Raw genomic sequence first — 12,706 nt, 5'->3', positions numbered from 1 at the left:
ACAAGGGGGTCCCGTCGTCCCCCCCCCATATAAAAACCCCCCTTTCAGGTCTCCCCAACTACGAATGGAGCCCCAAAGACCCCCCAGGACGTGAAAGAGGAGCCCCTTCATCCCCCCCCCTTGTACAGGGGGAGACCCCCCCCCCAGCGCTGCCCCGCAGCTCCCCAGGTGAGGAACAGACCCCAAATGGGGGGGGGGTCACAAACAGACCCCAATTGGGGGGGGGGTCACAAACAGACCCCATTTGGGAGGGGGGGTCACAAGCAGACCCCATTTGGGGGGGGGGGTCACAAGCAGACCCCATTTGGGGGGGGGGTCACAAACAGACCCTATTTGGGGGGGTCACAAACAGACCCCCATTGGGGGGGGGGGTCACAAACAGACCCCATTTGGGGAGGGGGTGTCACAAACAGACCCCATTTGAAGGGGGGGGTCACAAACAGACCCCATTTGGGGAGGGGGGGGTCACAAACAAACCCCATTTGGGGAGGGGGGTCACAAACAGACCCTATTTGGGGGGTGGGGGGTCACAAACAGACCCCAAATGGGGGGGGGGGTCACAAACAGACCCCATTTGGGGGGGGGGGTCACAAACAGACCCCATTTGGGGGGTGGTCACAAACAGACCCCATTTGGGGGGGTGGGTCATAAACAGACCCCATTTGGGGAGGGGGGTCACAAACAGACCCTATTTGGGGGGTGGTCACAAACAGACCCCATTTGGGGGGTGGTCACAAACAGACCCCATTTGGGGAGGGGGGGGGTCACAAACAAACCCCATTTGGGGGGGGGTCACAAACAGACCCCACTGGGGCGGGGGGTGTCACAAACAGACCCCATTTGGGAGGGGGGGGGGTCACAAACAGACCCCAATTGGGGGGGGGGGCTCACAAACAGACCCTATTTGGGGGGGGGGGTCACAGACCCCATTTGGGGGGGGTCCCATTAAGGTGATATTTGGGGTCCCCCCCCATTGCAGACCCCCCCGCTGTGAGCTGGGGGAGGTGGCGCAGTGTCTGCGGCAGCTGGAGCGGATCCAGGAGCTGGAGCAGCAGGTGAGCACAGCCCTAAAGCCTCAGCGTGACCCTAAACCTGACCCTAAATCTGACCCTAAACCTGACCCTAAACCTGACCCTAAATGTGACCCTAAATGTGACCCTAAACCTGACCCTAAATGTCACCCAAAATCCTAAACCTGACCCTAAACCTGACCCTAAATGTCACCCTAAATGTGACCCTAAACCTGACCCTAAATGTGACCCTAAACCTGACCCTAAATCTGACCCTAAATGTCACCCTAAATCCTAAACCTGACCCTAAATGTCACCCTAAATGTGACCCTAAACCTGACCCTAAATGTGACCCTAAAGCCTCAACACGACCCTAAATGTGACCTAAATACTAAACCTGACCCTAAACCTGACCCTAAATCCTAAACTTGACCCTAAATGTCACCCTAAAGCCTCAACCTGACCCTAAACCTGACCCTAAACTGACCTGACCCTAAACCTGACCCTAAAGCCTAAATCCAACCTAAACCTGACCCTAAATGTGACCCTAAAGCCTCAACCTGACCCTAAAGCCTAAATCCAACCCTAAAACTGACCCTAAACCTGACCCTAGATCTTAAATCGAACCCTAAACCTGATCCTAAACCTGACCCTGACCCTAAACCCTAAATCTAACCCTAAACCCACCTCAAAAACTGACCCTAAATCCTAAATCCAACCCAAAATCTGACCTAAATTTAACCGGAAACCTGATCCTAAACACTAAATCCAACCCTAAACCTGATCCTGACCCTAAAGCCTAAATCCAGCCCTAAACCTGACCTTAAATCCAACCCTAAACCCTAAACCTGACCCTAAATCCTAAACCTGACCCTAAACCAGACCCTAAACCCTAAATCCAACCCTAAATCTGACCTTAAGGCCTAAGTCCAACCCTAAACCTGACCCTAAATCCTAAACCCAACCCTAAACTGGACCCTAAATCCAACCCTAAACCTGACCTTAAATCCTAAATCCAACCCGAAACCTGACCCTGACCCTGACCCTAAAGCCTAAACCTGACGCTAAACCTGACCCTAAAGCCTAAATTCAACCCTAAACCTGACCCTAAAGCCTAAATTCAACCCTAAACCTGATCCTAAGCCTGACCCTAAAGCCTAAATCCAACCCTAAACCTGATCCTAAACATGACCCTGGCCCTAAACCAGACCCTAAACCCAAACCTGATCCTAAACCCAACCCTAAACCTGACCCTAAACCTGACCCTAAGTCCTAAACCTGACCCTAAAGCCTAAATCCAACCCTAAACCTGACCCTGACCCTAAACCCTAAATCTAACCCTAAACCCATCTCAAAAACCTGACCTAAACCCTAAATCCAGCCCTAAACCCTAAACCTTAAATCCAACCCCTAAACCCTAAACCTGACCCTAAACCTGACCCTAAACCCTAAATCCAACCCTAAATCTGACCTTAAGGCCTAAGTCTAACCCTAAACCTGACCCTAAATCCTAAACCCAACCCTAAACGTGACCCTAAATTCAACCCTAAACCTGACCTTAAATCCTAAATCCAACCCGAAACCTGACCCTGACCCTGACCCTAAATGTGACCCTAAATCCTAAACCTGACCCTAAAGCCTAAATCCAACCCTAAACCTGATCCTAAACATGACCCTAAACGTGATCCTAAACCTAAACCTGACGCTGACCCTAAACCCAAAAACTGACCCTAAACCCTAAATCCAACCCTATACCTGACCTTAAATCCTAAATCCAACCTGAAACCTGACCCTGACCCTAAACTCAACCCTAAAACTGACCCTAAAGCCTAAACCTGACCCTAAACCCTAAACCCAACCCTAAACCTGACCCTAAACTCTAAACCCAACCCTAAACCTGACCCAAAACCTGACCTAAAGCCTAAATCCAACCCTAAACCTGACCCTGACCCTAAACCCCAAATCTAACCCTAAACCCATCTCAAAAACTGACCCTAAACCCTAAATCCAACCCTAAACCTGACCCTGACCCTAAAGCCTAAATCCAGCCCTAAACCTGACCTTAAATCCAACCCTAAACCCTAAACCTGACCCTAAATCCTAAACCTGACCCCTAAACCAGACCCTAAACCCAAAATCCAACCCTAAATCTGACCTTAAGGCCTAAGTCCAACCCTAAACCTGACCCTAAATCCCAAACACAACCCTAAACTGGACCCAAAATCCAACCCTAAACCTGACCTTAAATCCTAAATCCAACCCGAAACCTGACCCTGACCCTGACCCTAAAGCCTAAACCTGACCCTAAACCTGACCCTAAAGCCTAAATCCAATCCTAAACCTGACCCTAAATGTGACCCTAAATCCTAAACCTGACCCTAAAGCCTAAATCCAACCCTAAACCTGACCCTAAACCTGACACTAAGTCCTAAACCTGACCCTAAAGCCTAAATCCAACCCTAAACCTGATCCTAAACCTGACCCTAAAACTGACCCTAAACCTGACCCTAGATCTTAAATCGAACCCTAAACCTGACCCTAAACCTGGCCCTAAACCCTAAACCCGACCCTAAACCTAAACCTGATCCTAAACCTGACCCTGACCCTAAACCCTAAATCTAACCCTAAACCCACCTCAAAAACTGACCCTAAATCCTAAATCCAACCCAAAATCTGACCTAAATTTAACCCGAAACCTGATCCTAAACCCTAAATCCAACCCTAAACCTGATCCTGACCCTAAAGCCTAAATCCAGCCCTAAACCTGACCTTAAATCCAACCCTAAACCCTAAACCTGACCCTAAAGCATAAACCTGACCCTAAACCAGACCCTAAACCCTAAATCCAACCCTAAATCTGACCTTAAGGCCTAAGTCCAACCCTAAACCTGACCCTAAATCCTAAACCCAACCCTAAACTGGACCCTAAATCCAACCCTAAACCTGACCTTAAATCCTAAATCCAACCCGAAACCTGACCCTGACCCTGACCCTAAACCTGACCCTAAAACTGACCCTAAAGCCTAAACCTGACCCTAAAGCCTAAAGCCTAAATCCAACCCTAAACCTGACCCTAAACCTGACCCTAAAGCCTAAATCCAACCCTAAACCTGACCCTAAGCCTGACCCTAAACGTGATCCTAAACCTGACCCTAAACCTGACCCTAAAGCCTAAACCCAACCCTAAATCTGACCCTAAAACTGACCCTCAATCCTAAACCCAACCATAACCCTAATCCCAAACCCTAAACCCCAATCCCCCCACCCCACACACCCTATAACATCCCCCCCCCCATAAGCTGGCCCGGGAGCGGCACCGCTTGGGGTTACTGCAGGCCCAGCTCATCCGGAGACCCCCCCCCAATATGGTAAGGAGATAAAGGGGCGGGGGGGGGGGGCACCCCAAAACAGGGACCCCCAAATCCCCTTTATCTTGATGCCCCCCCCCCACCCTATAAGGCCCCCCAAGGGAAAAGCCAAACCTCCATATGGGGGGAAGACCCCGAGCCCCCCCCCAGCCTGCCCCCCCCCCAACCGGAGCATCTTTGGGATCACGGTGGGATCTGCTCAGGTAAGAGAACAGTGGGATTAGGAACTTTGGGGGGGGGGGTCCCTAAAATTGGGGAGGGGTCAATTCTGATTGACCCCCCCCCCCAAACTAAAAGAACTGGAGTATTATCGGCTCAGCACCACCCGCCCCCCTATACCTACGCCATGCTCATCCGATGGGTGAGTGACCCCCCCAAAATCCTATAATGACCCCCCCCCAAATCCTATAATGACCCCCCCAAATCCTATAATGACCCCCCCAAATCCTATAATGAACCCCCCCAAATCCTATAATGACCCCCCCCCAAATCCTATAATGACCCCCCCAAATCCTATAATGACCCCCCCAAATACTATAATGACCCCCCCCAAATCCTATAATGACCCCCCCCACCCCAAATTGTCCCTCAAACCCCCTCTGTGCCCCCCCCCATTAATGACCCAACCCCCCCAATCCCCTCTGTGCCCCCCCAGACCCTCCAATAATGACCCCAACCCCCCCAGATTGCCCCAAACCCCCTCCATGCCCCCCATTAATGACCCCAACCCCCCCAAATTGCCCCCTTATCCCCTCCGTGCCCCCCCCCCATTAATGACCCAACCCCCCCCCCCAATCCCCTCCGTGCCCCCCCAGATCCCCCATTAATGACCTCCCCACCCCCCAAATTGCCACCAAATCCCCTCTGTGCCCCCCCTCCATTAATGACCCGACCCCCCCCCCCTCCCCTCCATTAACGCCCCCCCCCCAATTCAGGCCATCCTGGAGTCCCCCCAGCGGCAGCGCACCCTGGGGGAGATCTACCATTGGTTCAGCCGGATGTTCGGGTACTTCCGCCATAACACCGCCACGTGGAAGGTGGGGACCCCCCCCAAAAAGACCCCGACCCCCCTCTAAGACCCCAACACCCCCTAAGACAACAACCCTCCACCCCAAGAACCCAAAACCCCCATTAAGACCCCAAGTCGACCCTCCCCAAGGCCCCCCAACCACTCCCCAACACCCCAAACCCCCCCAAGACCCCAAACCCCCCAAGACCCCAACCCCCCCCCCTTAAGACCCCAAGTCCCCCCCATGACCCCCAACCCCCCCCAATACCCTAATCCCCCCCCAAGACCCCAACCCCCCGCCCCAAGAACCCAACCCCCCCCCTTAAGACCCCAAGTCCCCTCCCTCAAGACCCCAAACCCCCTAAGACCCCCCAACCCCTCCCCAAGACCCCCAACCCTTCCCCAAGACCCCAACCCTCCCCAAGACAACAACCCCCCCCCCAAGACCCCCAGCCCCTCCCCTAGACCCCAACCCCCCCCTAAGACCCCAACTCCCCCCACAAGACCCTAACCCCCCGCCCTAAGACCCCAAACCCCCCAAGACTCCCAACACAACCCTAAGACCCCCAATCCCCCCCCAAGACCACAAACCCGCCCCCCAAGACCCCAAACCCCTAAGACCCCAACCCCCTGCCCCAAGAACCCAACCCCCCAACTTAAGACCCCAAGTCCCCACCCCATGATCCCAACCCCCCCCCAAACCCCCCAAACCCCCCCATTACCCTAATCCCCCAAGACCCCCAACCCCCGAAGACCCACAACCCCCCCCCAAGACCCCCAAACCCCCCAATACCCTAATCCCCCCGCAAGACCCCCAGCCCCACCCCAAGACCCAACCCCCCCCCTTTAAGACCCCAAGTCCCCCCTCACATGACCCCAACGCCCCCCAAGACCCCCAAACCCCTCAAGACCCCAACCCTAAGACCCCAAACCCCCCAAGACCCCAACCCAACCCTAAGACCCCAAACACCCCCAAGATCCCAAACCCCCCAAGACCCCCAACCCAACCCTAAGACCCCAAACCCCCCCAAGACCCCAAACCCACCAAGACCCCCAACCCAACCCTAAGACCCCCAACCCCTCCCCAAGACCCCAAAGCCCCCAAGACCCCAAAACCCCCCCCTTAAGACCCCAAGTCCCCCCCCATGACCTCCAACCCCCCCCAATACCCTAATCCCACCCCAAGACCCCAACCCCCCGCCCCAAGAACCCCCCCCCCTTAAGACCCCAAGTCCCCCCCACATGACCCCAATGCCCCCCCAAGACCCCCAAACCCCCCCAAGACCCCAAACCCTCCCCCAAGACCCCAAACACTCCCCCAAGACCCCAAACCCCCCAAGACCCCAACCCAACCCTAAGACCCCCAATCCCCCCCAAGACCCCAAACCCTCCCCTAAGACCCCAAACCCCCCAAGACCCCCAACCCAACCCTAAGACCCCCCAATCCCCCCCAAGACCCCAAACCCTCCCCTAAGACCCCAAACCCCCCAAGACCCCAACCCAACCCTAAGACCCCCAATCCCCCAATTCCCCAAATGCCCCCCTTCCTTCTCCCCCCCATGAGACCCCAAATCCTCCTCTTCCCTCTCCCCCCCCGTGACCCCAACCCCTCCCCTAGATCCCAACCCCCCCCCAAGAACCCCCAACCATTCCCCAAGACCCCAACCCTCCAAGACCCCAAACCCCCCAAGACCCCCCACCCAACCCTAAGACCCCAACCCCCCCCTTCGCTCCCCCCCACGAGACCCCAGACCCCCCCTAAGACACCAACCCCCTCCCCAAGGCCCCCAACCCCCCCCCAAGACCCCAACCCCCTCCCAAGACCCCCCAATCCTTCCCCAAGACCCCCAACCCAACCCTAAGACCCCCAATCTCCCCCCAAGACACCAACCCCCGCCCCAAGAACCCAACCCCCCCCCTTAAGACCCCAAGTCCCCCCCCCATGACCCCAACTCCCCCCAAGACTCCAAACCCCCCAATACCCTAATCACCCCCCAAGACCCCAAACCCTCCCCCAAGACCCCAAACCCCCAAGACCCCAAACCCAACCCTAAGACCCCCAATCCTTCCCCCAAGACCCCAAACCCCTCCCTTCCCTCTCCCCCCCCCTCGGGACCCTATATCCTCCCCTTCCCTCCCACCACGAGACCCCAAATCCCCCCCTTTCCTCCCCCTCACGAGACCCCACTCCCACCCCTTCCCCCTCCCCCCCCCCAAAGGACAAAAGACCCCAAGAACCCCCCCGCCCCCCCCCCCAAAATCCGCCATCTCATAGAGCTGGGAGCCCTAAATCCTATATAGGACATTGGGATGGGGGGCGAGGGGGGGTTGGGACCCTAAAATCTCTTCTTATGATCCCTGTCCCTCCCCCCCCCCGCCCCCTAAACCCCACCATAAGGGGGGGGGGGGGCAGGCACAACCCCTCCCATAACCCCCCCCTTCCCATATAGTGAATGTGGGACCCCAAACCTCTTCTTGAGATGGGATTATCCCCCCCCAAACCCCAAATACAGCACTAGAGAAAGGGGGGAGGACCCCAATAACCCCCCCCAACATAAAACCAACCCCCCCCAATATAAAAACCAACCCCCCCCCCCAACATCCCCCCCCAGTGACCACCAAACCCCACTCAAAGCACCTTGGGGGTGGATGGGGGGGGAGGGGGGGAAGGAAATTGGGGACCCCCCCCCCCAAACCCCTTATATTTTTGGGGTGCCCCCCCCCATAGAACGCCGTCCGGCACAACCTGAGCCTACACAAGTGCTTTGTGCGGGTGGAGAACGTCCGCGGGGCCGTATGGACGGTGGATGAGGCCGAGTTCAGGAGGAAGAGGGGACAACGCTACCCCAGGTAACCCCAAATCCCCCCCCAGAACCCCATAAAGACCCCCCAGACCATCAAATAATGGGGGCTCCTCAATGCCCCCCAATCCCCCCACCCTTAAACCCCACAATTACCCTGATGCTGGGACCTCGAGTGCTTTCTGCCCCCCCCAGCACCCCATAAAGCCCCCCCAGACCCCCAAATACCCCCCCAAAATAATGGGGGCTCCTCAATGCCCCACAGTCCCACCCTTAAACCCCACAATTACCATGATGCTGGGACCCCCCAACCCCACCCAGCACCCCAATATCCCCCCAGCACCCTATAAAGCCCCCCCAGCACCCCAATATCCCCCCCAGCACCCCAATATCCACCCCAGCACCCCAATATCCCCCCAGCACCCCATAAAGCCCCCCCAGACCCCAATATCCCCCCCCCCCAAATAATGGGGGCTCCTCAATGCCTCCCATTCCCACCCTTAAACCCCACAATTACCTTGATGCTGAGACCCCCAACACCTCCCAGCACCCCAATATCCCCTCCAGACCCTCAAATCACCCCCCCAACATAACAGGGGCTCCTCAATGTCCCACAGTCCCACCCTTAAACCCCACAATTACCCTGATGCTGAGACCCCCAACCCCCCCCCAGCCCCCCAATATCCCCCCTAGCACCCCATAAAGCCCCCCAGCACCCCAATATCCCCCTCAGCACCCTATAAAGCCCCCCCAGCACCCCATAGAGCCCCCCAGAACCCCAATATCCCACCCAGACCCCAAATCCCCCCCCCCAAATAATGGGGCTCCTCATTGCCCCCATTCCCACCCTTAAACCCCACAATTACCCTGATGCTGGGATCCCCAACCCCCCCCAGCACCCCAATATCCCCCCCAGAACCCCATAAAGCCCCCCAGAACCCCCCAAATAATGGGGGCTCCTCAATGCCCCCCAGTCCCACCCTTAAACCCCACAATTACCCTGATGCTGAGACCCCCAACCCCCCCCCAGCCCCCATAAAGCCCCCCCAGGACCCCAATATCCCCCCCAGCACCCCAATATCCCCAGCACCCCAATATCCCCCCAGCACCCCAATATCCCCCCAGCACCCTATAAAGCCCCCCCAGCACCCAATATCCCCCCAGCACCCCAATATCCCCCCCAGCACCCCATAAAGCCCCCCCAGACCCACAAATAACCCCCCCCCCCAAAATAATGGGGGCTCCTCAATGGTCCCCAATCCCACCCTTAAACCCCATAATTAGCCTGATGCTGGGACCCCAACCCCCTCAGCACCCCAATATCCCCCCAGCACCCCAATATCCCCCCTAGCACCCCATAAAGCTCCCCAGCACCCCAATATCCCCCTCAGCACCCTATAAAGCCCCCCCAGCACCCCAATATCCCCCCCAGCACCCCAATATCCACCCCAGCACCCCATAAAGCCTCCCCAGCACCCCAACATCCCCCCCAGCACCCCATAAAGCCCCCCCAGACCCCCCCCAAATAATGGGGGCTCCTCAATGCCCCCCAGTCCCACCCTTAAACCCCACAATTACCCTGATGCTGGGACCCACAACCCCACCCAGCACCCCAATATCCCCCCCAGCACCCCAATATCCCCCCCAGCACCCCATAGAGCCCCCCCAGCACCCCAATATCCCCCCCAGCACCCCATAAAGCCCCCCCAGACCCCCCCCAAATAATGGGGGCTCCTCAATGCCCCCCAATCCCACCCTTAAACCCCACAATTACCCTGATGCTGGGACCACCAACCCCCCCCAGCACCAGAAATGCCCCCCCCCCAGCACCCCATAAACCCCTCCAGCACCCCAATATCCCCCCTAGCACCCCATAAAGCCCCCCCAGCACCCCAATATCCCCCTCAGCACCCTATAAAGCCCCCCCAGCACCCCAATATCCCCCCCAGCACCCCAATATCCACCCCAGCACCCCATAAAGCCTCCCCAGCACCCCAATATCCCCCCAGCACCCCATAAAGCCCCCCCAGACCCCCCCCAAATAATGGGGGCTCCTCAGTGCCCCCCATTCCCACCCTTAAACCCCACAATTACCATGATGCTGGGACCCCCAACACCCCCCAGCACCCCAAATGCCCCCCCCAGCACCCCAATATCTCCGCAGAACCCCAAGATCCCCCCCAGAACCCATAAAGACCCCCAGAACCCCATAAAGCCACCCCAGACCCCCCCCAAATAATGGGGGCTCCTCAATGCCCCCAATCCCACCCTTAAACCCCACAATTACCCTGATGCTGGGACCCCCAACCCCCCCCAGAACCCCAAATGCCCCCCAGCATCTCATAAAGCCCCCCCAGCACCCCAATATCCCCCCAGCACCCCATAAAGCCCCCCCAGACCCCAGAATCCCCCCCCCCAAATAACGGGGGCTCTTCAATGCCCCCCAATCCCACCCTTAAACCCCACAATTACCCTGATGCTGGGACCCCCAAATGCCCCCCCCAGCACCCCAATATCCCCCCAGCACCCCATAAAGCCCCCCAGCACCCCAATATCCCCCCCTGCACCCCATAGAGCCCCCCCAGCACCCCATAAAGCCCCCCCAGACCCCAGAATCCCCCCCCCCAAATAATGGGGGCTCCTCAATGCCCCCCAATCCCACACTTAAACCCCACAATTACCCTGATGCTGGGACCCCCAACCCCACCCAGCACCCCAAATGCCCCCCCCAGCACCCCAATATCCCCCCAGCACCCCATAAAGCCCCCCAGCACCCCAATATCCCCCCCTGCACCCCATAGAGCCCCCCCAGCACCCCATAAAGCCCCCCCAGACCCCAGAATCCCCCCCCCCAAATAATGGGGGCTCCTCAATGCCCCCCATTCCCACCCTTAAACCTCACAATTACCCTGATGCTGAGACCCCCAACACCTCCCAGCACCCCATAAAGCCCCCCCAGCACCCCAATATCCCCCCAGCACCTCAATATCCCCCCCAGCACCCCAGTATCCCCCCCAGACCATATAAAGGCCCCCCAGCACCCCAATATCCCCCCCAGCACCCCATAAAGCCCCCCCAGACCCTCCCCAAATAATGGGGGCTCCTCAATGCCCCCAATCACACCCTTAAACCCCACAATTACCCTGATCCTGAGACCCCCAACCCCTCCCAGCACCCCAATATCCCCCCAGCACCCCAATATCCCTCCCCAGCACCCCATAGAGCCCCCACAGACCCCACAAATACCCCCCCCAAATAATGGGGGCTCCTCAATGCCCCCCATTCCCACCCTTAAACCCCACAATTACCCTGATGCTGAGACCCCCAACACCCCCCAGCACCCCAATATCCCCCCAGAACCCCATAAAGCCCCCCCAGACCCACAAATACCCCCCCCCAAATAATGGGGGCTCCTCAATGCCCCCCAATCCCACCCTTAAACCCCACAATTACCCTGATGCTGGGACCCCCAACCCCCCCAGCAACCCCATAAAGCCCCCCCAGACCCCAGAATCCCCCCTCCAAATAATTGGGGCTCCTCAATGCCCCCCACTCCCACCCTTAAACCCTACAATTACCCTGATGCTGAGACCCCCAACCCCTCCCAGCACCCCAATATCCCCCCAGCACCCCAATATCCCCCCAGGCAACCAATATCCCTCCCCAGTACCCCATAAAGCCCCCCCAGCACCCCAATATCATCCCAGCATCCCAATATCCCCTCCCAGCACCTCAATATCCCCCCAGCACCCCATAAAGCCCCCCCAGAACCCAATATCCCCCCCAGCACCCCAACATCCCCCCCAGCACCCCAATATCCCCCCAGCACTCCAATATCCCCCCAGCACCCCATAAAGCCCCCCCCCAGCACCCCAATATACCCCCCAGACCATATAAAGGCCCCCCAGCAACTCAATATCCCCCCAGCACCCCAATATCCCCCCAGCACCCAATATCCCCCCCAACACCCCATAAAGCCCCCCCAGACCCCCAAATACCCCCCCAAATAATGGGGGCTCCTCAATGCCCCCCAATCCCACCATTAAACCCCACAATTACCCTGATGCTGAGACCCCCAACCCCACCCAGCACCCCAAATGCCCCCCAGCACCCCAATATCCCCCCCAGCACCCCATAAAGCCCCCCAGCACCCCAATATCCCCCCCTGCACCCCATAGAGCCCCCCCAGCACCCCATAAATCCCCCCAGCACCCCATAAAGCCCCCCAACACCCCAATATCCCCCCCGCACCCCATAAAGCCCCCCCAGCACCCCAATATCCCCCCCAGCACCCCATAAAGCCCCCCCAGACCCTCAAATCCCCCCCCCCCAATATAACAGGGTCTCCCTAATGACCCCCATTCCCCCCATTCACCCACAGGGACTGTGACCTCAAGTGTTTTCTACCCCCACGCAGCTGAGAAGACCCCAAACCCCCCCAAAAAGAGGAAGGGGGGGGCTTCAAATGAGGGGGGGGGGGGGCACAGATTGCACCCCCCCCCCAAATTAGAACACAAC

At 57.8% G+C, this 12,706-nt stretch overlaps 1 pseudogene across 1 annotated transcript; it reads left to right on the top strand.

Moving 5' to 3' along the window:
• Positions 1–44: 44 nt before the first annotated feature.
• Positions 45–12,693, top strand: LOC146751050 (forkhead box protein P3-like; annotated as a pseudogene). The gene is made up of 7 exons (XR_014941954.1): positions 45–168; positions 980–1,055; positions 4,310–4,378; positions 4,470–4,739; positions 5,314–5,415; positions 8,116–8,237; positions 12,570–12,693. The product of XR_014941954.1 is annotated as a forkhead box protein P3-like (transcript).
• The last annotated feature ends 13 nt before the right edge of the window (positions 12,694–12,706 follow it).

The sequence above is a fragment of the Coturnix japonica genome, unplaced genomic scaffold, assembly GCF_054131305.1.
Source record: "Coturnix japonica strain WE unplaced genomic scaffold, WE-NBRP24 Scf160, whole genome shotgun sequence".
Taxonomy (NCBI): domain Eukaryota; kingdom Metazoa; phylum Chordata; class Aves; order Galliformes; family Phasianidae; genus Coturnix; species Coturnix japonica.
Note: the sequence above shows the minus strand (reverse complement) of the source record. Positions and strands in the feature narration are given on the sequence as shown.